General features: G+C 49.5%; 1 protein-coding gene across 9 annotated transcripts in view; it reads left to right on the plus strand.

Moving 5' to 3' along the window:
• The window catches only part of tmem181 (transmembrane protein 181), a 391,617-nt gene that overhangs the window by 178,356 nt on the left and 186,938 nt on the right, over positions 1 to 26,323 (plus strand). The window lies entirely within an intron of this gene.

Genomic DNA, 26,323 nt, shown 5'->3' on the forward strand with positions numbered 1-26,323 from the left:
GCAAGGAAGGCAAGCAAAAACCAAGATGGCGTCGGAAGGTGGCAGTTTAACATGGGGCCCTGAACAACAAGAGTTCTTGAAATGCTGTGTGGAAGAGCTGAAAAAGGAAATGAAGAAAGAGCTGTTGGCCCCGATACTACAGGCGATCGAAGGGCTAAAGGAGGAACAAAAGACCCAGGAGCGGGAGCTTCGGGTCGTGAAGGCAAAGGCAGCCGAGAATGAGGATGACATACAGGGCCTGGTGGTGAAGACGGAGATGCATGAGGCACATCAGAAACCATGTGTGGAAAGGTTGGAGGCACTGGAGAACAACGCAAGGAGGAACAACCTGAGGATTCTTGGTCTTCCTGAAGGTGTGGAGGGAGCGGACGTCGGGGCATATGTGAGCACGATGCTGCAGTCGTTAATGGGAGCGGAGGCCCCGGCGGGTCCACTGGAGGTGGAGGGAGCATACCGAGGGATGGCGCGAGGACCGAGAGCAGGAGAAATTCCCAGAGCCATAGTGGTGAGATTCCTCCGTTTTAAGGATAAAGAAATGGTCCTTAGATGGGCAAAGAAAACTCGGAGCAGTAAATGGGAGAACGCGGTGATCCACGTTTATCAAGACTGGAGTGCGGAGGTGGCGAGAAGGAGGGCGAGCTTTAATCGGGCCAAGGCGGTGCTTCATAAAAAGAAGATAAAATTTGGAATGCTGCAACCGGCAAGACTGTGGGTCACATATCGAGGGAGGCACCACTACATTGAGACGGCGGATGAAGCGTGGACTTATTTTGTGGAAGAAAAACTGGAATGAGCGGGTTATTAAAAAGAACGTTTGAGCAAAGTGGTGGGGCGAATGTGGGGGGTGAAGAGGGGGGTTAAAAAGGGGGGAAAGAGGAGTTTTATGTACTAATCCTGCGATGTGATAACTTTTCTCTCTTCCACAGGTGGTGATGGGGGGAGGAGGGGAGGTGGAGGAGATGGGGCGTTGGCCATTGGGGGCGGGGCCAAGGGAGAAGCGCGGGCTTGGTTCCCGCGCTATGATAATCATGGCGGGAATAGAGAAGCAGGAAGGAGGGGGCGTCGCACGGTGCGAGCCGAGGTCACGGGGGGAAGCCGAGGTCGGCCAGAGTTTGCTGACTTCTGGGAGCAACATGGGGGGAGTAATTACGCTAGCGGGGGGTCTAGCGGGGGGGGCGGTGGGAGGGGGGAATTACTGGGTTGCTGCTGCTGGGGAGAGGGGGGAGCTGGTATGGGAGGGGATGGGCGGGGGGGGCACCGCCTGGGGGAGATACAGCTGCGTGGGAACCGGGTGAGGAGCTGGAAAAAGGGGATGGCTAATCGACAAGGGGGGGGCGTAGGAAGCCCCCCAACCCGGCTGATCACGTGGAACGTGAGAGGGCTGAACGGGCCGATAAAGAGGGCACGGGTACTCGCACACCTTAAGAAACTTAAGGCAGATGTGGTTGTGTTACAGGAAACGCACCTGAAACTGATAGACCAGGTTAGGCTACGCAAAGGATGGGTGGGGCAGGTGTTCCATTCGGGGCTAGATGCGAAAAACAGGGGGGTGGCTATATTAGTGGGGAAGCGGGTAATGTTCGAGGCAAAGACTATAGTGGCGGATAACGGGGGCAGATACGTGATGGTGAGTGGCAAACTACAGGGGGAGACGGTGGTTTTGGTAAACGTATATGCCCCGAACTGGGATGATGCCAATTTTATGAGGCGGATGCTAGGACGCATTCCGGACCTAGAGATGGGAAAGCTGATAATGGGGGGAGATTTTAATACGGTGTTGGAACCAGGGCTGGATAGGTCGAAGTCCAGGACTGGAAGGAGGCCGGCAGCAGCCAAGGTACTTAAAAATTTTATGGAGCAGATGGGAGGTGTAGACCCGTGGAGATTTAGCAGACCTAGGAGTAAGGAGTTCTCGTTTTTCTCCTATGTCCATAAAGTCTACTCGCGAATAGACTTTTTTGTGCTGGGAAGGGCGTTGATCCCGAAGGTGAGGGGAACGGAGTATACGGCTATAGCCATTTCGGATCACGCTCCACACTGGGTAGACTTGGAGATAGGGGAGGAAACAGGAGGGCGCCCACCCTGGAGAATGGACATGGGACTAATGGCAGATGAGGGGGTGTGTCTAAGGGTGAGGGGGTGCATTGAAAAGTACTTGGAACTCAATGATAATGGGGAGGTCCAGGTGGGAGTGGTCTGGGAGGCGCTGAAGGCGGTGGTTAGAAGGGAGCTGATATCAATAAGGGTACATAAAGGGAAGCAGGAGAGTAAGGAACGGGAGCGGTTGCTGCAAGAACTTTTGAGGGTGGACAGACAATATGCGGAACAAGCACCGGAGGAGGGACTGTACAGGGAAAGGCAAAGGCTACATGTAGAATTTGACTTGCTGACTACGGGCACTGCAGAGGCACAATGGAGGAAGGCACAGGGTGTACAGTACGAATATGGGGAGAAGGCGAGCAGGTCGCTGGCACACCAATTGAGGAAAAGGGGAGCAGCGAGGGAAATAGGGGGAGTGAGGGATGAGGAAGGAGAGATGGAGCGGGGAGCGGAGAGAGTGAATGGAGTGTTCAAGACATTTTATAAAAAATTATATGAAGCTCAACCCCCGGATGGGAGGGAGAGAATGATGGGCTTTTTGGATCGGCTGGAATTTCCCAAGGTGGAAGAGCAGGAAAGGGTGGGACTGGGAGCACAGATCGTGGTAGACGAAGTGGTGAAAGGAATTAGGAGCATGCAGGCGGGATGGATTCCCAGTCGAATTCTTTATAAAATATGTGGACTTGCTCGCCCCGGTATTGACGAGGACCTTTAATGAGGCAAAGGAAAGGGGACAACTGCCCCCCGACTATGTCTGAAGCAACGATATCGCTTCTCTTAAAGAAGGAAAAGGACACGCTACAATGCGGGTCCTATAGACCTATTTCCCTCCTAAATGTAGATGCCAAGATCCTGGCCAAGGTAATGGCAATGAGAATAGAGGAATGTGTTCCGGGGGTGGTCCACGAGGACCAAACTGGGTTTGTGAAGGGGAGACAGCTGAACACGAATATACGGAGGCTGTTAGGGGTAATGATGATGCCCCCACCAGAGGGGGAAACGGAGATAGTAGTGGCGATGAATGCCGAGAAAGCATTTGATAGAGTGGAGTGGGATTATTTGTGGGAGGTGTTGAGGAGATTTGGTTTTGGAGAGGGGTATGTTAGATGGGTGCAGCTGTTGTATAGGGCCCCGATGGCGAGCGTGGTCACGAATGGACGGGGATCTGCATATTTTCGGCTCCATAGAGGGACAAGGCAGGGATGCCCTCTGTCCCCATTATTGTTTGCACTGGCGATTGAGCCCCTGGCGATAGCGTTGAGGCGTTCCAAGAAGTGGAGGGGAGTACTTAGAGGAGGAGAAGAACACCGGGTATCTTTGTATGCGGACGATTTGTTACTATATGTGGCAGACCCGGCGGAGGGGATGCCAGAAATAATCCGGATACTTGGAGAGTAGAGAAATGGAGGACCTACCATTGAGGAAGGTAACAAGGGACTTTCGTTACCTGGGGATCCAGATAGCCAAGAATTGGGGCACATTGCATAGGTTAAATTTAACGCGGTTGGTGGAACAAATGGAGGAGGATTTCAAGAGATGGGATATGGTATCCCTGTCACTGGCAGGGAGGGTGCAGGCGGTTAAGATGGTGGTCCTCCCGAGATTCCTCTTTGTGTTTCAGTGCCTCCCAGTGGTGATCACGAAGGCTTTTTTAAAAGGATCGAAAAGAGCATCATGGGTTTTGTGTGGGCCGGGAAGACCCCGAGAGTGAGGAAGGGATTCTTACAGCGTAGCAGGGATAGGGAGGGGCTGGCACTACCGAGCCTAAGTGAGTATTATTGGGCCGCTAATATTTCAATGGTGAGTAAGTGGATGGGAGAGGAGGAGGGAGCGGCGTGGAAGAGATTGGAGAGGGCGTCCTGTAGGGGGACTAGCCTACAGGCTATGGTGACAGCCCCATTGCCGTTCTCACCGAGGAACTACACCACAAGCCCGGTGGTGGTGGCTACACTGAAGATTTGGGGACAGTGGAGACGGCATAGGGGAAAGACTGGAGCCTTGGGGGGGTCCCCGATAAGAAACAACCATAGCTTTGCCCCAGGGGGAATGGATGGGGGATATGGAATGTGGCAAAGAGCAGGAATAACGCAACTGAAAGATCTGTTTGTGGATGGGAAGTTGGCGAGTCTGGGAGCGCTGACCGAGAAATATGGGTTGCCCCAAGGGAATGCATTCAGGTATATGCAACTGAGGGCTTTTGCGAGGCAACAGGTGAGGGAATTCCCGCAGCTCCCGACACAAGAGGTGCAGGACAGAGTGATCTCAAAGACATGGGTGGGGGATGGTAAGGTGTCAGATATATATAGGGAAATGAGGGACGAAGGGGAGACTATGGTAGATGAACTAAAAGGGAAATGGGAAGAAGAGCTGGGGGAGGAGATCGAGGAGGGGCTGTGGGCAGATGCCCTAAGCAGGGTAAACTCGTCGTCCTCGTGTGCCAGGCTAAGCCTGATTCAGTTTAAGGTATTACACAGGGTGCATATGACTGGAGCACGGCTCAGTAAATTTTTTGGGGTGGAGGATAGGTGTGCGAGGTGCTCGAGAAGCCCAGCGAATCATACCCATATGTTTTGGCATGAGCCTGGCACTACAGGGGTTTTGGATGGGGGTGACAAAGGTGCTTTAAAAAGTAGTAGGGGTCCGGGTCGAACCAAGCTGGGGGTTGGCTATATTTGGGATTGCAGAAGAGCCGGGAGTGCAGGAGGCGAGAGAGGCCGATGTTTTGGCCTTTGCGTCCCTAGTAGCCCGGCGTAGGATATTGCTAATGTGGAAAGAAGCCAAGCCCCCGGGGGTGGAGACCTGGATAAATGACATGGCAGGGTTTATAAAGCTAGAGCGGATTAAGTTCGTCCTCAGGGGGTCGGCTCAAGGGTTCACCAGGCGGTGGCAACCGTTCGTCGAATACCTCGCAGAAAGATAGATGGAATGGAAAAAAGAAGGCAGCAGCAGCAGCCCAGGATCGGGGAGGGGGGGGGGCGAGGGTGGGGGGGTGGGGGGTTGGGGGGGGGGGGAGGGGGAGGAGGAACCAGAAGGACTCTCAGGGTTGTTAATATATACTGTAAAATATGTATACGTCGTTGCTACAGATAATTATATATTGGACTGTTAAATTATATTTTTGGAGAGTGTTACTTGCGATAAGGCAGTTGCCAATTAGGGTTAGTTTTCATTTTTGTTATTTATTATTTATTCATTTTCTGTTTATAAAATAGGTCATTGTTATTTGTGTTGTTATAATATTGTGTAAAGGATGCACAATGTACTGTATTGGTTGACCAAAAATTTTCAATAAAATATTTTATTAAAAAAAAAGAATTCAAAATTAGGCTCTTTTAGTCAAAATAACCCATCGGAACCGGGAAAAAAGCATCCCCTCACCCTCTCCAATTGAAATACAAAGACCGATGTCATGGGAGTGTACCTTTAAGAAATGGGTGTTTATCAAATAGCTGCAGTGATGTCATTGTGTGTGTGGAGCTGGGTTGTGTCTCTGGCTTTTACTTTCGTTTTGAGCTGGAAGCTGTTCGTGGCTTTGTGTTTTGCTTTCGTTTTAGGCAGTTGAAAGCTAAATTCAGACAAGGAAGGTCTCTTTTTGTCTCTCTCCCTGTATGTTAAAAGGTGTCCAGAACACTTGATAATTTAAAAGTGATAATTGTCTTGTGTAAAGAATTTATACCTGCTGCTTTGTTAAAAAGGGTGTTGTTAGGGAAGCTCTGAAGAGTTACATACAGAGTACTGTATCTGTGGGGGGTATTTGTGTTGGTAGTTGATAAAATGTTTACTGTGTGTTTATAAAATGTGAACTGAATTCATAGAATAAACATTGTTTTGTTAAAAAATACTTAAAGTCACTGTTGCGTAACACCTGGAAAATAGACCCTTTTGTTCCTCATAACCAAAATCTATTAAAAGTTGTAGGTCAGGTAAACTCCATGATATACTTTGGAGTTTTCTAAACCTTGGCCCATAATACCGATGCCGAATGATAGCAGCTCCAGAGGCCGAAAAGAGGCAAAAAGCAGCAGAAGCCTGGTGAAGCGAGTGAACGGGACGGCGGACCCATGAGGCGCCAAAACTCTGGCCACACCTGAAAGGGAGGGGCCAATACGTTGCACACTAAGCTCCCCCTTGCCGGAGGGTGAATGGAAGAGATTCCTCACCAGGGAGCTAAGGGAACTCAAAGAGGACATAAAGGCAGCGGTGAAGGTGGGGGTCACCGAAACACTGGCCGCCATCCAGGTGGCCCTGGAACACCATCAAAAAGCTTGAAAAGGCCTCAACAGACCAGAGTGACCAGATCGTTGCCCTGGAGACGGAAATAGTGAGGTTGGTGGCGAAGCAGGGGAACCTAAAGGGGAGATAGAAGACCAGGAGATGTTGCAGCGCCAACATCTGAGGGTTGTGGGCCCGCTGGAGGGAACCGTAGGCAGTAACCCCACAGGCTACATGACCCAGATGCTGGGAAAGCTGGTGGAAAAGGACAACTTCCTCAACCCGCCAGAGATGCACGAAACCCAGGATTGGGGAACAGCCGAGGGCCATAGTCGCCAAGATGCACCGGTACCAGGACATGGAAAGAATCCTGCGCTGGGCCAGGCAGACAAAGACCTGCAACTGGGAGGGACACTAGATTCCGAGACACCAGGATATTGGGGCAGACCTGGCCAAGGGCCGGGTGGAGTTTCACGGAGCAAAGGCAGCCCTGTAGAAAAGTGGGGTGAAGTTTGGAATGTTGTACTCGGCCAAATCACTTTCCAGGGCAGGGAACACTACTTTATGGCCCCTGCGGACAGGGACAAATCCATCTAATGGTACGGGCTGGGAAGGCAGCAATGAAAGCAACAGTGAAATGGTCACCTGGAGAGACTAAACTGCTAAAAGACAATTTGTGCGGGACTGTACCGCCTCACTCTGAACCTGAGAGCTAAAACGCAGAAAGGAGGGGATGAGGGCAGCAGAGCTCAGGGGAGGGTGAGGAGGAGGAAGAGGGGGAGGAAAAATAGCTGGCGAAGGATAGGCCTAGATCGACCCAATGATGGGGGCCACCAGACTAGGGGGAAAGCTAGCGCCAGGAGGTACGGGTGAAGGGGGGACCGCGGTGCATTTTACGCCGGGGTGAGAGCGCTTGGTGAAAGGGGGGGATATATGCCAACGACGAGGGTATAGTTAGGGGGATAAAAGGGGAGGTGGGCAACTGGAGGGGGGGAGGGGGGGGGGAGAAGCAGAACCATAGGGGAACAAAAGGGCCAGGGGGGGTGCGGAATGTTTCAAGGCTCGCGCCAACAGGCCGCACATGGCAACAAGAAACAAAATGGTACCGCCGACTGCCAATTTGGTGGGTCCCCAAACAAAGGGAAACCCTGGAGTGCGGGATCTTGCTCATATGGGGTACCCAAAGTTGATTGTCTCTTTACCTCCTCCCCGCTCATCATCTCAGGCCCTAAACACTCTTTTCAAGGAAGGCAGCGTTTCTTGTGCACCTCCTCCAGTCTAGTCTGTTGCATTTGCTGCACCCTCCCAATGCAGTCTGCTCTACATTGAAGAGACTAAAAGCAGACTGAGTGACCGCTTTGCAGAATACCTATAGTTCATCTGCAAGCAGGACCCAGACCTTCTTGCCGCTTGCCATTTCAGCTTACCGTCCTGCTCTCACATTCACATGTCCGTCCATGGCCTGCTGCAATTTTCCAGTGAAGCCCAGCACAAACTGGAGGAACAACACCTCATCTTCCGATTAGGCACGTTGCAGCCTTCTGGATTTAACATTGAGTTCAACTACTTGAAACTGTGAGCATTCTCCTCCACCTTCACCTGCTTTTTTAATTTCCGGGTAATTATAGGCCAGTGAGCTTGACGTCCGTGGTAGTGAAATTATTGGAAAAGATTCTCAGAGAAGTGAATGGTCTTGGAAGTGAATGGTCTTATTAGTGACAGACAGCATGGTTTTGTACGAGGGAGGTCATGTCTCACTAATTTGCTTGAATTTTTTGAGGAGGTGACAAAAATGATTAACTAGGGAAGGGCTGTGGATGTTGTCTACATGGCCTTTAGTAAAGCATTTGGTAAGGTCCCTCATGACAGGCTGGTGCAAAAGATTAGATCATATAGGGTCAGGGGTGAACTAGCTGGATGGATCCAGAATTGGCTTGGCCATAGAAGACAGGCTAGCAGTGGAAGGGTGTTTTTCTGAATGGAGGTCTGTATCTAGTGTGTTTTGCAGGAATCAGTACTGGGACCTCTGCTCTTTGTAATATACATAAATGACTTGGAAGAAAAAGTAGCGTGTCTGATTAGCAGGTTTGCGGATAATACCAAGATTGCAAGAGTTGCGGATAGTGATGAAGATTGTCAGAGAATACAACAGGATACAAATAGGCTGCAAAATTGGGCAGAGAAATGGCAGATGGAGTTTTGCCCAGACAAATGCGAGGTGATACATTTTGGTAGATCCAATTCAGGTGGGAGCTATAAAATCATTGGCAGAACCATTCGGGGCACAGAGACACAGAGAGATCTGGGCATGCAGGTCCACAGATCCTTAAAAGTGGCAGCACAGGTGGAAATGGTGGTAAACAAAGCATATAGCATGCTTGCCTTCATAGGATGGGGTATCGAGTATAAAAGCTCGAAAATTATGTTACAATTATATAGAATGTTGGTTAGGCCACATTTGGAATGCTGTGTCCAAATCTGGTCACCGCACTATCAGAAGGATGTGGCGGCTTTGGAGAGCGTACAGAAAAGGTTTACCAGCGTGTTGCCTGGTATGGAGGGTATTGGCTAGGAGGAGAGATTGAATAAACTGGGATTGTTCTCCCTAGAGAGATGGAGGCTGATAATAAAATTATTAGGGGTACAGATAGGGTGAACAGTTGGAGGCTTTTTCCCAGGGCTGAAATGACAATTACAAGGGGCCACAAGTTCAAGGTGAGGGGGGGAAAGGTTCAGTGGAAATGTGCGTGGGAGGTTTTTTTTACACAGAGGGTGGTGGTTGCCTGGAATGCACTGCCAAATTAGGTGTTTGAGGCAGATATGTTAGCGACCTTTAAGACCTTTAAGACTTATCTGGATAGGCACATGAACCTTATTGATTTCTTTGAGAAGGTGACCAAACAGGTGGATGAGGGTAAAGCAGTTGATGTGGTGTATATGGATTTCAGGAAAGCGTTTGATAAGGTTTCCCATGGTAGGCTACTGCAGAAAACACGGGAGGCATGGGATTCAGGGAGATTTAGCAGTTTGGATCAGAAATTGGCTAGCTGTAAGAAGACAAAGGGTGGTGGTTGATGGGAAGTGTTCAGACTGGAGTCCAGTTACTAGTGGTGTACCACAAGGATCTGTTTTGGGGCCACTGCTGTTTGTCATTTTTATAAATGACCTGGAGGAGGGCGTAGAAGGATGGGTGAGTAAATTTGCAGATGACACTAAAGTCGGTAGAGTTGTGGACAGTGCGGAAGGATGTTACAAGTTACAGAGGGACATAGATAAGCTGCAGCGCTGGGCTGAGAGGTGGCAAATGGAGTTTAATGCAGAAAAGTGTGAGATGATACATTTTGGAAGGAATAACAGGAAGACAGAGTACTGGGCTAATGGTAAGGTTCTTGGCAGTGTGGATGAGCAGAGAGATCTCGGTGTCCATGTACATAGATCCCTGGAAGCTGCCACTCAGGTTGAGAGCGTTGTTAAGAAGGCGTACGGTGTGTTAGCTTTTATTGGTAGAGGGATTGAGTTTCGGAGCCATGAGGTCATGTTGCAGCTGTACAAAACTCTGGTGCGGCCGCATTTGGAGTATTGCGTGCAATTCTGGTCGCCGCATTATAGGAAGATAGTGGAAGCATTGGAAAGGGTGCAGAGGAGATTTACCAGAATGTTGCCTGGTATGGAGGGAAGATCTTATGAGGAAAGGCTGAGGGACTTGGGGCTGTTTTCGTTAGAAGAAGGTTAAGAGGGACACCACGGTAGCAAGGGGCAGCACGGTAGCATGGTGGTTAGCACAATTGCTTCACAGCTCCAGAGTCCCAGGTTCGATTCCAGCTTGGGTCACTGTCTGTGCGGAGTCTGCACATCCTCCCCGTGTGTGCGTGGGTTTCCTCCGGGTGCTCCGGTTTCCTCCCACAGTCCAAAGATGTGCAGGTTAGGTGGATTGGCCATGATAAATTGCCCTTAGTGTTGGTTGGGGTTACTGGGTTATGGGGATAGGGTGGCGGTGTTGGCCTTGGGTAGGGTGCTCTTTCCAAGAGCCGGTGCAGACTCGATGGGCCGAATGGCCTCCTTCTGCACTGTAAATTCTATGATCTATGATGATGAGGTGACTTAATTGACAAGATGATCAGAGGATTGGATAGGGTGGACAGCCTTTTTCCTCGGATGGTGATGTCTAGCACAAGGGGACATAGTTTTAAATTGAGGGCAGTTAGATATAAGACAGATGTCAGAGGTAGGTTCTTTACTCAGAGAGTAGTAAGGGCATGGAATGCCCTGCCTGCAACAGTAGTGGACTCGCCAACACTAAGGGCATTCAAATGGTCATTGGGATAGACATATGGACGATAAGGGAATAGTGTAGATGGGCTTTAGAGTGGTTTCACAGGTCGGCGCAACATCGAGGGCCGAAGGGCCTGGACTGCGCTGTTATGTTCTAACAGATGGGGTTTTGAAGGATACAGACAGTTAGTCTAGATAGGACACATGATCGGCGCAGTCTTGGAGGACCGAAGGGCCTGTTCCTGTGCTGCATTGTTCTTTGTTCTTTCAATTTATGAATTTCTTCCACTGATCTGTTTTTCACTCACCATTGCTCTCCATACCCCTCACACCACTTGTGCTAACTGTTCCTAGTTGCCCTTTGCAACACAGCTGACCTTTGCGCTGCCATTCACACATTCTAATCTCTTTATGTGCCACTATCAGCACCTTTCTTAACTTTAATCACCCCCATTTACATTCCTTTTGTCTTCTGTCCTTGACATCTTTGTTCATCTCCACCTATCGCTGGCCCTCTATCCAGCGAACCACTCCATGCCCCCCCCCCCCCCCACTACAGTATAGATCTCACCCCATTTCCAGTTCTCTCCAGCCTTGACAAAGAGTCACAAAGACTCGAAACGTTAGCTCCCTTCTCTCTCTACAGATGCTGTCAGACCTGCTGAGATTGTCCAGTATTTTCTGTTTTGGTGTCTATTATTGAGATCCCCAATCTATCACTCATCCATCTGCCAACTCATGCCGCATAGCTTTGTGGTTTATTTTGTTTTGATTTAGGATCCTCGTTACAGATTGGGATTCTTCACTATCCATCCTAATGAAGAATTCCATCATGTTATGATCACTGCTCCCTAATGCACACCACGCAACAAGATTATTAATTCACCCATTCTCATTGCATAATAGCAAAATTTAGGATAGCATGTTCGCAAGTTGGTTCCTCAACATATTGGTCTAAAAAAACAAATTCTAGAAACCAGAATTAAAAAGCTGAAGAAAGAAAAGATGTTTCTGGAGGAATTTTGAATAGCAGAATGATGAGCAGCTATCACCTGAAAACAAAAGCAAGGGAATATCAGACTAAAGGGCATAAAAATCGGAAGCAAAATGGGGCTAGAAATTACTGTCTGAAATTGTTGATTTCATTTTAGAGTCTGGAAGGCTCGAAAACACCTAATTGAATGACGTGGAGCTGTTCCCCAAGTTTATGTTGGAATAGTGCAGGAGGCCAAGGACGGAGACCAGCATGATAGCTGTCTCCGTCCTTGCAGCACGGTAGCATTGGGGGCAGCACGGTAGCATTGTGGATAGCACAATTGCTTCACAGCTCCAGGGTCCCAGGTTCGATTCTGGCTTGGGTCACTGTCTGTGCGGAGTCTGCACATCCTCCCCGTGTGTGCGTGGGTTTCCTCCGGGTGCTCCGGTTTCCTCCCACAGTCCAAAGATGTGCAGGTTAGGTGGATTGGCCATGATAAATTGCCCTTAGTGTCCAAAATTGCCCTTAGTGTTAGGTGGGGTTACTGGTTTATGGGGATAGGGTGGAGGTATTAACCATGGGTAGGGTGCTCTTTCCAAGAGCCAGTGCAGACTCGATGGGACGAATGGCCTCCTTCTGCACTGTAAATTCTACGAATGAGAACAAGGTGGAATATTGTTATTTGGTCAGCGGAAGCTGGAGGCCACGCTTGCCAAAGTGTTCCACAAAGTGGAGTCCAATCTGAATTTGGTCTCCCAAATGAAGAGCAGACCACATTTTGAGAGGTGAATATAGTATTGTAAAAGATCATTTGGTCAAGGCAGGGGAAGATTGCTATGCTTATGAAGTCTAATTACGAGGAGTCATTTATGCATTCTATGTGGTGTTATTGAGCTGAGGTCAAGAATTTCAGGCAGTAATTTCTATCCCCATATTGCTGGTGCTGCAGCCAAACATGAAGTCTGTTTTGGTGCTTTTACAGTGGTTTTCAAAGGTTACATACTAATGTTGTGGTTCTGGATGATGACCCAGGACATTGTCATTGCTATCATGTGGCAGGGTGACACTGGAGGTTGTTTAAAATTTCACATATCTTGGCTCCACAATTACCAGCAATTTGCCACTTAATAATAATTATGGACATTCTAAATTCGCCCTCAGTGTACCTGAACAAGTGCCGGAATGTGGCTTCATTGCAGTAAGTGACAATAAAAAGTATTTTTAAAAGTATATATATCTAATTCCTTCTTGAAATTGCACAACGGTTTGGCTTCAACTACTTTTGTGGTAGTGTAATCCACAGATTCACCATTCTCTGGGTGAATAAATTGCTCCACACCTCGGTCCTAAAAGTTGACAACTTAAGGGTGGCGCAGTGGTTAGCAATGCTGCCTCAGGACGCCGAGGACCCGGGTTCGATCCCGGCCCTGGGTTACTGTCCGTGTGGACTTTGCACATTCTCCCCGTGTCTGCGTGGATCTCACCCCCACAACCCAGAGATGTGCAGGGTAGGTGAATTGGCAATGCTAAATTGCCCCTCAATTGGAAAAAAAGAATTGGTACTCTAAATTTAAAAAAAAGATTTACAACTTATCCTCAAACTATGACCCCCAGTTCTGGACTCTCGTACCATCGGGAACATTCTTTTTGAATCTACCCTGTCAATTCCTGTTCGAATTTTGTAAGTTTCTATGAGATCCCCTCTCATCCTTCTGAACTCCAATGACTATAATCATGGATGGTGTTATTGTCCTGAAGTTCATCAATAATCTTAAACTCTATACCCTTGTGATTATGCTGTTGATCTCATGTTATTGACTTATTTTCTGACAACGGTGTGCGATATAAGAGCAATGATATACTGTTCTGGTATAATTGAGTTGGTAATGTGACATAGCGCTGTTGGGGAGAGTTTAAACTAATGTGGCAGGGGAATGGGAACCAATACATGAAGTCGGGGGGTAGTAAAGAGAGGATAGAAACAAAAGTCAGTAAGGAGAAAAGTGGAAGGCAGAGAACAGATTGAACTGTGTTTATTTCAATGCAAGAGGCCTAATGGACAAGGCAGATGAACTCAGGGCATGGATAGGTACGTGGGACTGGGATATTATAGCTATTACTGAAACATGGCTGAAGGAGGGGCAGGACTGGCAGCTCAATGTTCTGCGGTACAGATGCTATAGGAAAGATAGGCCAGGAGATTGGAGAGGAGGGGGAGTTGCATTTTTGATTAGGGACAGTATCACGTCAGTACAGAGAGAGGATATATCCGAAGGTTCGCCCACTGAGTCTATATGGGTAGAACTGAAAAATAAGAAGGGTGACATTACTTTGACAGGACTGTACTATAGGCCCCCAAATAGTCAGCGGGATATTGAGGAGCAAATATGTAGAGATTACAGACAGCTGCCGAAAAAATAGGGTGGTAACAGTTGGGGACTTTAACTTTCCCAACATTAACTGGGACAACCATAGCACGAGGGGTTTGGATGGAGAGAAATTTGTCGAATGTATACAGGAAGAATTCCTCATTCAATATGGTGTATGGCCCAACTAGAGAGGAGGCAAAACTTAACCTCCTCTTGGGGAATAAGGAAGGGCAGGTGACAGAAGTGATAGCGAGAGATCACTTTGGGACCAATGACCATAGAATCATAGAATTTACAGTGCAGAAAGAGGCCATTTGGCCCATCGAGTCTGCACCGGCTCTTGGAAGGAACACCCCACCCAAGCCCACACCTCCACCCTATCCCCGTAACCCAGTAACCCCCAGCTAATCTTTTTTTTGGACACTAAGGGCAATTCACAGTATAGAAGCAGGGATGTGTTGCTGCTATTATACAGGGCCTTGATGAGGCCACACCTGGAGTATTGTGTGCAGTTTTGTCGTCTCCTCTGAGGAAGTATGTTCTTGCTCTCAAGGGAGTGCAGCGAAGGTTTACCAGACTGATTCCAGGGATGGTGGGACTGTCATATGAGGAGAGATTGACTAGGTTGGGATTGTTCTCGCTGGAGTTCAGAAGAATGAGGGGGGATCTCATAGAGACTTACAAGATTTTAAAGGGACTAATCAGGGTAGATGCAGGGAAGATGTTACCAATGATGGGTGTGTCCAGAACCAGGGGTCACAGTCTGAGGATTCAGGGTAAACCATTTCGGACAGAGATAAGGCTACATTTATCCACACAAAGAGTGGTGAGCCTGTGGAATTCATTACCACAGGAAGTAGTTGATGCTAAAACTTTGAAATCATTCAAGAGGCAGCTAGAAATAGCACTTGGGGAGAATGGAATCAAAGGCTATGGGGAGAAAGCAGTATTAGGTGTGGTAAACCACTGTTAGTATATTATATGTATTGTGGTAAACTGTTACCGTACTACATGTATTGTGGTAAACCACTGCCTGATTGCTCCACCTGTGGCTCCTCCCCTCGGGCTCGGTATAAAAATGGCTGACCTCCGGCCCTGCCCCAGTTCGGGATCAGTGGCCAGGAGGCTTCCTGTTTAGCTTATTAAAGCCTCAGTTTTGTTCACGACTCATCTTGTGTTAATTGATGGCACATAATGATGGCTATTGAGTTGGAGGATCAGCCATGATCGTGATGAATGGCAGAGCAGGCTCGAAGGGCCAAAAGGCCTCCTCCTGCTCCTATCTTCTATGTATCTATGTATGTAACCTGCACAACTTTGGACTGTGGGAGGAAACCGGAGCACCCAGAGGAAACCCACGCAGATACAGGGAGAACGTGCAGACTCCGCACAGACAGTGACCCAAGCTGGGAATCGAACCAGGGACCTGGAACTGTGAAGCAACTGTGCTAACCACTGTGCTACCATGCTGCCCACAATTCCATTAGCTTTAAGATAGCTGTGGAGGATGATAGTTCTGGCCCAAAAGTTAGAATTCTAAATTGGGGCAAGGCCAATTTTGAGGGTATTAGACAGGAACTTTCAAAAGTTGGTTGGGGGTGCCTGTTTGCCAGCAAGGGGACAGCTGGTCAGTGGGAGTCTTTCAAAAAGATGTTAGCTAGGGTTCAGGGAGAGCACTTTCTTCTTAGAGTGAAGGGTAAGGCTGGTAGAAGGAGGGAAACCTGGATGACTCAGGATATTGAGGCCATGGTGAAAAGGAAGAAGGAGGCATATGACATGCAAAGGCAGCTGGGATCAAGTGGATCCCTTGAAGAGTGTATGGTTTATCTGAGTAGAGTTAAGAGAGAAATCAGGAGGGCAAAAAGGGGATATGTGATTGTCTTGGCAGATAAGGCAAAGGAAAATCCAAAGAGCTTTTACAGATACATAAAGGGTAAAAGGGTGACTAGGGAGAGGGTAGCCTCTTCAGGATAAACAAGGTCATCTATGTGCAGATCCACAAGGGATGGAAGAGGTCCTAAATTAATATTTCTCATCAGTATTTACTGTTGAGAAAGGCACGAATGTTAGGGAAATAAAAAGTGATGGCTTGAGGAGTGTATGTTTACAGAGAAGGAGGTGCTGGAGGTATTAAAGCGCATCAAGCTAGATACATCCTCGGGTCCTGATGAAATGTACGGCAGGAGGTTGTGGGAGGCTCGGGAGGAAAGTTGTTGGCCCCCTAGCTGAGATATTTAAATAATTGACAGCCACAAGAGACAGCCACCGTTAAAGTCGCCCTCCATAATCAGTCGGCGTGTGTCAATGTTGGGATTTCCATCATGGTCTTTTTGATAAATTCTGTGTCCCAGTTGGGAGCGTACACATTTACCAGCACTACCACTTCCAGGACACCGCTGACCATGATGTATCATCCCCTTGGGTCTGTAACCGTCCTAGCCTCTGTAAACCTCGTCCTCTTACTGATCAGTATGGCTACTACCCTAGCCCTCGCCCCGTAGCATGAATGGTACATCTGTCCCACCCAGCCCTTCCTTACCGGCAGTCTGTACTTCTCCTTCAGGTGTGTCTCCTGCAGGTAGATTATGTCAGCCTTCATGATTCTCAGGTGGGCAAAGACTCTGGATCTTTTCACCGGACATTTAAGTTCCCTTACATTCCAGGTGACTATCCTAATGGGGGGTTTCTGACCCCCTGGTCCTGCGGGATCAACCATACTTACCAGGTGGATGCACCCCTGCACTCGGTGTTTCCCTTTGTTTGGGGGCCATCCAAAATGGCTACAGTCGCCACTCTCACCATGAGGTCGGGCACCTGCGCTCCGAGGTCTCCCTTTGTCCAGGGGGCACCCAACATAGCCGCCAACGATGTGTACACAACGTGGGTGTGCCCCTGCACTCCGGGGTCTCCCTTTGCCCAGGACCCTCCTGAGTGGCTGTTCCATGCCCGCCGAGGCCCGTGTCTGTCTCGCTGCCAACCCTTTCCTATATTTCTTTTTTTTAAAAAATATTTTATTGAAAATTTTTGGTCAACCAACACAGTACATTGTGCATCCTTTACACAATATTATAACAACACAAATAACAATGACCTATTTTATAAACAGAAAATGAATAAATAATAAATAACAAAAATGAAAACTAACCCTAATTGGCAACTGCCTTATCGCAAGTAACACTCTCCAAAAATATAATTTAACAGTCCAATATATAATTATCTGTAGCAACGACCTATACATAATATACAGTATATATTAACAACCCTGAGAGTCCTTCTGGTTCCCCCCCCCCCCCCCCCCCCCCCCCAACCGATCCTGGGCTGCTGCTGCTGCCTTCTTTTTTCCATTCCATCTATCTTTCTGCGAGGTATTCGACGAACGGTTGCCACCGCCTGGTGAACCCTTGAGCCGACCCCCTTAGGACGAACTTAATCCGCTCTAGCTTTATAAACCCTGCCATGTCATTTATCCAGGTCTCCACCCCCGGGGGCTTGGCTTCTTTCCACATTAGCAATATCCTACACCGGGCTACTAGGGACGCAAAGGCCAAAACATCGGCCTCTCTCGCCTCCTGCACTCCCGGCTCTTGTGCAACCCCAAATATAGCCAACCCCCAGCTTGGTTCGACCCGGACCCCTACTACTTTTGAAAGCACCTTTGTCACCCCCATCCAAAACCCCTGTAGTACCGGGCATGACCAAAACATATGGGTATGATTCGCTGGGCTTCTCAAGCACCTCGCACACCTATCCTCCACCCCAAAAAATTTACTGAGCCGTGCTCCAGTCATATGCGCCCTGTGTAATACCTTAAACTGAATCAGGCTTAGCCTGGCACACGAGGACGACGAGTTTACCCTGCTTAGGGCATCTGCCCACAGCCCCTCCTCGATCTCCTCCCCCAGCTCTTCTTCCCATTTCCCTTTTAGTTCATCTACCATAGTCTCCCCTTCGTCCCTCATTTCCCTATATATATCTGACACCTCACCATCCCCCACCCATGTCTTTGAGATCACTCTGTCCTGCACCTCTTGTGTCGGGAGCTGCGGGAATTCCCTCACCTGTTGCCTCGCAAAAGCCCTCAGTTGCATATACCTGAATGCATTCCCTTGGGGCAACCCATATTTCTCGGTCAGCGCTCCCAGACTCGCCAACTTCCCATCCACAAACAGATCTTTCAGTTGCGTTATTCCTGCTCTTTGCCACATTCCATATCCCCCATCCATTCCCCCCGGGGCAAACCTATGGTTGTTTCTTATCGGGGACCCCCCCAAGGCTCCAGTCTTTCCCCTATGCCGTCTCCACTGTCCCCAAATCTTCAGTGTAGCCACCACCACCGGGCTTGTGGTGTAGTTCCTCGGTGAGAACGGCAATGGGGCTGTCACCATAGCCTGTAGGCTAGTCCCCCTACAGGACGCCCTCTCTAATCTCTTCCACGCCGCTCCCTCCTCCTCTCCCATCCACTTACTCACCATTGAAATATTAGCGGCCCAATAATACTCACTTAGGCTCGGTAGTGCCAGCCCCTCCCTATCCCTGCTACGCTGTAAGAATCCCTTCCTCACACTCGGGGTCTTCCCGGCCCACACAAAACCCATGATGCTCTTTTCGATCCTTTTAAAAAAGCCTTCGTGATCACCACCGGGAGGCACTGAAACACAAAGAGGAATCTCGGGAGGACCACCATCTTAACCGCCTGCACCCTCCCTGCCAGTGACAGGGATACCATATCCCATCTCTTGAAATCCTCCTCCATTTGTTCCACCAACCGCGTTAAATTTAACCTATGCAATGTGCCCCAATTCTTGGCTATCTGGATCCCCAGGTAACGAAAGTCCCTTGTTACCTTCCTCAACGGTAGGTCCTCTATTTCTCTACTCTGCTCCCCTGGATGCACCACAAACAACTCACTTTTCCCCATGTTCAATTTATACCCTGAAAAATCCCCAAACTCCCCAAGTATCCGCATTATTTCTGGCATCCCCTCCGCCGGGTCTGCCACATATAGTAACAAATCGTCCGCATACAAAGATACCCGGTGTTCTTCTCCTCCTCTAAGTACTCCCCTCCACTTCTTGGAACCGCTCAACGCTATCGCCAGGGGCTCAATCGCCAGTGCAAACAATAATGGGGACAGAGGGCATCCCTGCCTTGTCCCTCTATGGAGCCGAAAATATGCAGATCCCCGTCCATTCGTGACCACGCTCGCCATCGGGGCCCTATACAACAGCTGCACCCATCTAACATACCCCTCTCCAAAACCAAATCTCCTCAACACTTCCCACAAATAATCCCACTCCACTCTATCAAATGCTTTCTCGGCATCCATCGCCACTACTATCTCCGTTTCCCCCTCTGGTGGGGGCATCATCATTACCCCTAACAGCCTCCGTATAATCGTGTTCAGCTGTCTCCCCTTCACAAACCCAGTTTGGTCCTCGTGGACCACCCCCGGGACACATTGCCATTACCTTGGCCAGGATCTTGGCATCTACATTTAGGAGGGAAATAGGTCTATAGGACCCGCATTGTAGCGGGTCCTTTTCCTTCTTTAAGAGAAGCGATATCGTTGCTTCAGACATAGTCGGGGGCAGTTGTCCCCTTTCCTTGCCTCATTAAAGGTCCTCGTCAATACCGGGGCGAGCAAGTCCACATATTTTCTATAGAATTCGACTGGGAATCCATCCGGTCCCGGGGCCTTTCCCGCCTGCATGCTCCTAATTCCTTTCACCACTTCTTCTACCTCGATCTGTGCTCCCAGTCCCACCCTTTCCTGCTCTTCCACCTTGGGAAATTCCAGCCGATCCAAAAAGCCCATCATTCTCTCCCTCCCATCCGGGGGTTGAGCTTCATATAATTTTTTATAAAATGTCTTGAACACTCCATTCACTCGCTCCGCTCCCTGCTCCATCTCTCCTTCCTCATCCCTCACTCCCCCTATTTCCCTCGCTGCTCCCCTTTTCCTCAATTGGTGTGCCAGCAACCTGCTCGCCTTCTCCCCATATTCGTACTGTACACCCTGTGCCTTCCTCCATTGTGCCTCTGCAGTGCCCGTAGTCAGCAAGTCAAATTCTACATGTAGCCTTTTCCTTTCCCTGTACAGTCCCTCCTCCAGTGCTTGTTCCGCATATTGTCTGTCCACCCTCAAAAGTTCTTGCAGCAACCGCTCCCGTTCCTTACTCTCCTGCTTCCCTTTATGTACCCTTATTGATATCAGCTCCCCTCTAACCACCGCCTTCAGCGCCTCCCAGACCGCTCCCACCTGGACCTCCCCATTATCATTGAGTTCCAAGTACTTTTCAATGCACCCCCTCACCCTGAGACACCCCCTCATCTGCCATTAGTCCCATGTCCATTCTCCAGGGTGGGCGCCCTCCTGTTTCCTCCCCTATCTCCAAGTCCACCCAGTGTGGAGCGTGATCCGAAATGGCTATAGCCGTATACTCCGTTCCCCTCACCTTCGGGATCAACGCCCTTCCCAGCACAAAAAAGTCTATTCGCGAGTAGACTTTATGGACATAGGAGAAAAACGAGAACTCCTTACTCCTAGGTCTGCTAAATCTCCACGGGTCTACACCTCCCATCTGCTCCATAAAATCTTTAAGTACCTTGGCTGCTGCCGGCCTCCTTCCAGTCCTGGACTTCGACCTATCCAGCCCTGGTTCCAACACCATATTAAAATCTCCCCCCATTATCAGCTTTCCCATCTCTAGGTCCGGAATGCGTCCTAGCATCCGCCTCATAAAATTGGCATCATCCCAGTTCGGGGCATATACGTTTACCAAAACCACCGTCTCCCCCTGTAGTTTGCCACTCACCATCACGTATCTGCCCCCGTTATCCGCCACTATAGTCTTTGCCTCGAACATTACCCGCTTCCCCACTAATATAGCCACCCCCCTGTTTTTCGCATCTAGCCCCGAATGGAACACCTGCCCCACCCATCCTTTGCGTAGCCTAACCTGGTCTATCAGTTTCAGGTGCGTTTCCTGTAACATAACCACATCTGCCTTAAGTTTCTTAAGGTGTGCGAGTACCCGTGCCCTCTTTATCGGCCCGTTTAGCCCTCTCACATTCCACGTGATCAGCCGGGTTGGGTGGCTTCCTACCCCCCCCCCCCCCCCCCGCCCCCCCTTGTCGATTAGCCATCCCCTTTTTCCAGCTCCTCACCCGGTTCCCACGCAGCTGTATCTCCCCCAGGCGGTGCCCCCCCCGCCCATCCCCTCCCATACCAGCTCCCCCCCCTCCCCAGCAGCAGCAACCCAGTAATTCCCCCCCCTCCACCCCCCCCCCCCCCCCGCTAGACCCCCCGCTAGCGTAATTACTCCCCCCATGTTGCTCCCAGAAGTCAGCAAACTCTGGCCGACCTCGGCTTCCCCCGTGACCTCGGCTCGCACCGTGCGACACCTCCTCCTTCCTGCTTCTCTATTCCCGCCATGATTATCATAGCGCGGGAACCAAGCCCGCGCTTCTCCCTTGGCCCCGCCCCCAATGGCCAACGCCCCATCTCCTCCACCTCCCCTCCTCCCCCCATCACCACCTGTGGAAGAGAGAAAAGTTACCACATCGCAGGATTAGTACATAAAACTCCTCTTTCCCCCCTTTTTAACCCCCCTCTTCGCCCCACCACTTTGTTCAAACATTCTTTTTAATAACCCGCTCATTCCAGTTTTTCTTCCACAATAAAAGTCCACGCTTCATCCGCCGTCTCAATGTAGTGGTGCCTCCCTCGATATGTGACCCACAGTCTTGCCGGTTGCAGCATTCCAAATTTTATCTTCTTTTTATGAAGCACCGCCTTGGCCCGATTAAAGCTCGCCCTCCTTCTCGCCACCTCCGCACTCCAGTCTTGATAAACGCGGATCACCGCGTTCTCCCATTTACTGCTCCGAGTTTTCTTTGCCCATCTAAGGACCATTTCTTTATCCTTAAAACGGAGGAATCTCACCACTATGGCTCTGGGAATTTCTCCTGCTCTCGGTCCTCGCGCCATCACTCGGTATGCTACCTCCAGCTGACCCGCCGGGGCCTCCGCTCCCATTAACGAGTGCAGCATCGTGCTCACATATGCCCCGACGTCCGCTCCCTCCACACCTTCAGGAAGACCAAGAATCCTCAGGTTGTTCCTCCTTGCGTTGTTCTCCAGTGCCTCCAACCTTTCCACACATGGTTTCTGATGTGCCTCATGCATCTCCGTCTTCACCACCAGGCCCTGTATGTCGTCCTCATTCTCGGCTGCCTTTGCCTTCACGACCCGAAGCTCCCGCTCCTGGGTCTTTTGTTCCTCCTTTAGCCCTTCGATCGCCTGTAGTATCGGGGCCAACAGCTCTTTCTTCATTTCCTTTTTGAGCTCTTCCACACAGCATTTCAAGAACTCTTGTTGTTCAGGGCCCCATGTTAAACTGCCACCTTCCGACGCCATCTTGGTTTTGGCTTGCCTTCCTTGCCGCTGTTCTAAAGGATCCACTGCAATCCGGCCACTTTCTCCTCCTTTTTTCATCCGTATCCAGGGGGGATTCCCTTCTGGTTTACCGCACAGTGTTTTTAGCCGTCAAAATTGCCATTGGGGCTCCTATCAAGAGCCCAAAAGTCCGTTTCACCGGGAGCTGCCGAAACGTGCGACTCAGCTGGTCATCGCCGCACCCGGAAGTCCCCCCTTTCCTATATTTCTGTCCCCTTTCTATTCTGTGCGTCTCCCCAAACCCCATTCCCCCCTCCTTCCCCCTTCTCTCTGTCCCCCTGTGTTCTCCCCCCCCACTTCTGCCCTGTCCCCCCCTCCCCCCCTTTGGCCAGATGCTCCCTCTCCCCTGAGAGGTGCACCACCGTCACCTTACTGCCTGTCTTCCTGTGCTAGCCCACCTCGCTAGTATGGTGGCTCTCTTCCCTGTGCTGTTCATGCCTTTTATGTTTGGCGGAGTTTTAGCTGGCTTTTTGGGCCAAAAAACTCAAAAGAATTCGCCGTTTCGGGTCCGATTGGGAGGAGAGCCACATGATGTGCGTCCGCTCAGCACATCACCACCACCGGATGATCAACCTCCGTCTTTCTAATGAAAACAGTCCGAGTCTACTCAGTCTCTCCGCATAGCTAACACCCTCCAGACCAGGCAACATCTTGGTAAACCCCCTGTGCACCCTCTCCAAAGCTTCCACATCCTTCTGGTAGTGTGGCGAGCAGAATTGTGTGCTATTGCAAGTGTGGCCTTACCAAGGTCCGATACAACTGCAGCATGACTTGCCAGTTTTTATACTCAATGCCCCATCCAAGGAAGACAAGCATTCCATATGCTTTCTTGACTATCTTGTACACTTGTGTTGCCACTTTCAAAGATCTGTGGACCTGTACGTCCAGATCTCTCTGACTTTCTGTATCCCAAAGAATTTTGCCATTTACGGTATATTTCCCCTCAATGTTAGACCTACCAAAATGCATTACCTCACACGTATCTGGATTAAACTCCATTTGCCATTTCTCTGTCCAAGTCTCCAACCTACAGGTGCTGTCTCGTTTGTCTAGGGGCATGATTCTCGCTTTGGGTGTTTCGGTGTAGGAATATGTGAGGGGTCCCGGGTTCAAATCCCGGGCGAGCCCATTGATGGGCCAGCACGGTAGCCCAGTGGTTAGCACAGTTGCATCACAGTTCCAGGGTCCCAGGTTTGATTCCTGGCTTGGGTCGCTGTCCGTGCAGAGTCTGCACATTCTCCCTGTGTGTGCGTGGGTTTCCTCCGGATGCTCCAGTTTCCTCCCACAGTCTAAAGATGTGCAGGTCAGGTTGTTGGCCATGCTAAATTGCCCTTAGCGTCCAAAAAGGTTGAGTGGGGTTACAGATAAGGTGGAGGTGTGGGCTTGGGTAGGGTGCTCTCTCCAAGGGCCAGTGCAGACTTGATAAATTGCCCCTAGTGTCCAAAGTTGCCCTTAGTGTTGGGTGGAGGTGTTGAGTTTCGGTAGGGTGCTCTTTCCAAGAGCCGGTGCAGACTCAAAGGGCCGAATGGCCTCCTTCTGCACTGTAAATTCAATGATAATCTATGATTAATCTAGGACAAAGGTTCGGCACAACAAAGGATGGCCAATCCACCGAACCTGCACATCTTTGGACTGTGGGAGGAAACCGGAGCACCCGGAGGAAACCCACGCAGACATTTATGTTATGAGGAGAAGTTGGATAGGTTTGGGATGTTTTTCCTGGAGCAGCTGTTCCCCTTAGTTGAAGGGTCAGTTACGAGGACACAGAAGTTCAAAATCAGTGGCAGGAGGTTTAGGGGAGATTTGAGGAAAAGCCTTTTTACTCAGAGGGTGATGATGGTCTGGATTGCACTGCCTGGGAGGATAGAACATAGAACAATACAGCGCAGTACAGGCCCTTCGGCCCACGATGTTGCACCGAAACAAAAGCCATCTAACCTACACTATGCCATTATCATCCATATGTTTATCCAATAAACTTTTAAATGCCCTCAATGTTGGCGAGTTCACTACTGTAGCAGGGAGGGCATTCCACGGCCTCACTACTCTTTGCGTAAATAACCTACCTCTGACCTCTGTCCTATATCTATTACCCCTCAGTTTAAAGTTATGTCCCCTCGTGCCAGCCATATCCATCCGCGGGAGAAGGTTCTCACTGTCCACCCTATCCAACCCCCTGATCATTTTGTATGCCTCTATTAAGTCTCCTCTTAACCTTCTTCTCTCCAACGAAAACAACCTCAAGTCCATCAACCTTTCCTCATAAGATTTTCCCTCCATACCAGGCAACATCCTGGTAAATCTCCTCTGCACCCGCTCCAAAGCCTCCACGTCCTTCCTATAATGCGGTGACCAGAACTGTACGCAATACTCCAAATGCGGCCGTACCAGAGTTCTGTACAGCTGCAACATGACCTCCCGACTCCGGAACTCAATCCCTCTACCAATAAAGGCCAACACTCCTCGGCCTTCTTCACAACCCTATCAACCTGGGTGGTAACTTTCAGGGATCTATGTACATGGACACCTAGATCCCTCTGCTCATCCACAATTTCAAGAACTTTACCATTAGCCAAATATTCCGCATTCCTGTTATTCCTTCCAAAGTGAATCACCTCACACTTCTCTACATTAAACTCCATTTGCCACCTCTCAGCCCAGCTCTGCAGCTTATCTGTATCCCTCTGTAACCTGCTACATCCTTCCACACTATCGACAACACCACCGACTTTAGTATCGTCTGCAAATTTACTCACCCACCCTTCTGCGCCTTCCTCTAGGTCATTGATAAAAATGACAAACAGCAACGGCCCCAGAACAGATCCTTGTGGTACTCCACTTGTGACTGTACTCCATTCTGAACATTTCCCATCAACCACCACCCTCTGTCTTCTTTCAGCTAGCCAATTTCTGATCCACATCTCTAAATCACCCTCAATCCTCAGCCTCCGTATTTTCTGCAATAGCCTACCGTGGGGAACCTTATCAAACGCTTTGCTGAAATCCATATACACCACATCAACTGCTCTACCCTCGACTACCTGTTCAGTCACCTTCTCAAAGAACTCAATAAGGTTTGTGAGGCATGACCTACCCTTCACAAAGCCATGCTGACTATCCCTGATCATATTATTTGGATGGTAGAGGCAGTTGCCTCACATCCTTTAAAAAATACCTGGATGAGCACTTGGCATGTCATAACATTCAAGGCTATGAGCCAAGTGTTGGCGAATGTAGGCAGGTGAGGTGTTTATCATGCGTCAGTGTAGGCTGTTGGGTCGAAGGGCCTCTTCTGCACTTTATTATTCCAAGATTCTGTGAACGAGGAGTGGATGGGGAAGAGAGAATGTGAGCAAGGAATGGAATTGGAAGAGAGAGTATGTGTGAGGAGTGGAGGGGAGAGAGTGTGTGCATGAGGGGAGTGAAGAGAGAGTGTGCACGATGGGAGATGGAAGGGGGAACTTGCCTCTCATGGGGAAATATATTTGAAATTTTAAAGATGTATATAAGCTTTTGAACTTTTCCAAGCCAAAGGCTGGTCAACTCATAAACTGAAATTTTGAAACTGCACATGAATAATAATAATCTTTATTGTCATAAGTAGGCTTACATTAACACTGTAAAGAAGTTACTGTGAAAAGTCCCTCATCGCCACATTCCGGCGCTTGTTCGGGTACACACAGGGAGAATTTAGAAAGTCCAATTCACCTAACAAACACGTCTTCCGGCACTTGTGGAAGGAAACCGGAGCACCCAGAGGAAACTCACACAGACTCGGAGAACATGTAACTCCACACAGGAAGTGACCCAAGCCGGGCATTGAACCTGGGACCCTGGAGCTGTGAAGCAACAGTGCTTCTGTGCTGACATCCAGGTTGGAAGGATGGTTATGACCCATGCGCGGATTGAACTGTAGATTTGATAGGAATGCCTAAT

Source organism: Scyliorhinus torazame, chromosome 1, assembly GCF_047496885.1.
Source record: "Scyliorhinus torazame isolate Kashiwa2021f chromosome 1, sScyTor2.1, whole genome shotgun sequence".
NCBI classification, from domain to species: Eukaryota; Metazoa; Chordata; class Chondrichthyes; order Carcharhiniformes; family Scyliorhinidae; genus Scyliorhinus; species Scyliorhinus torazame.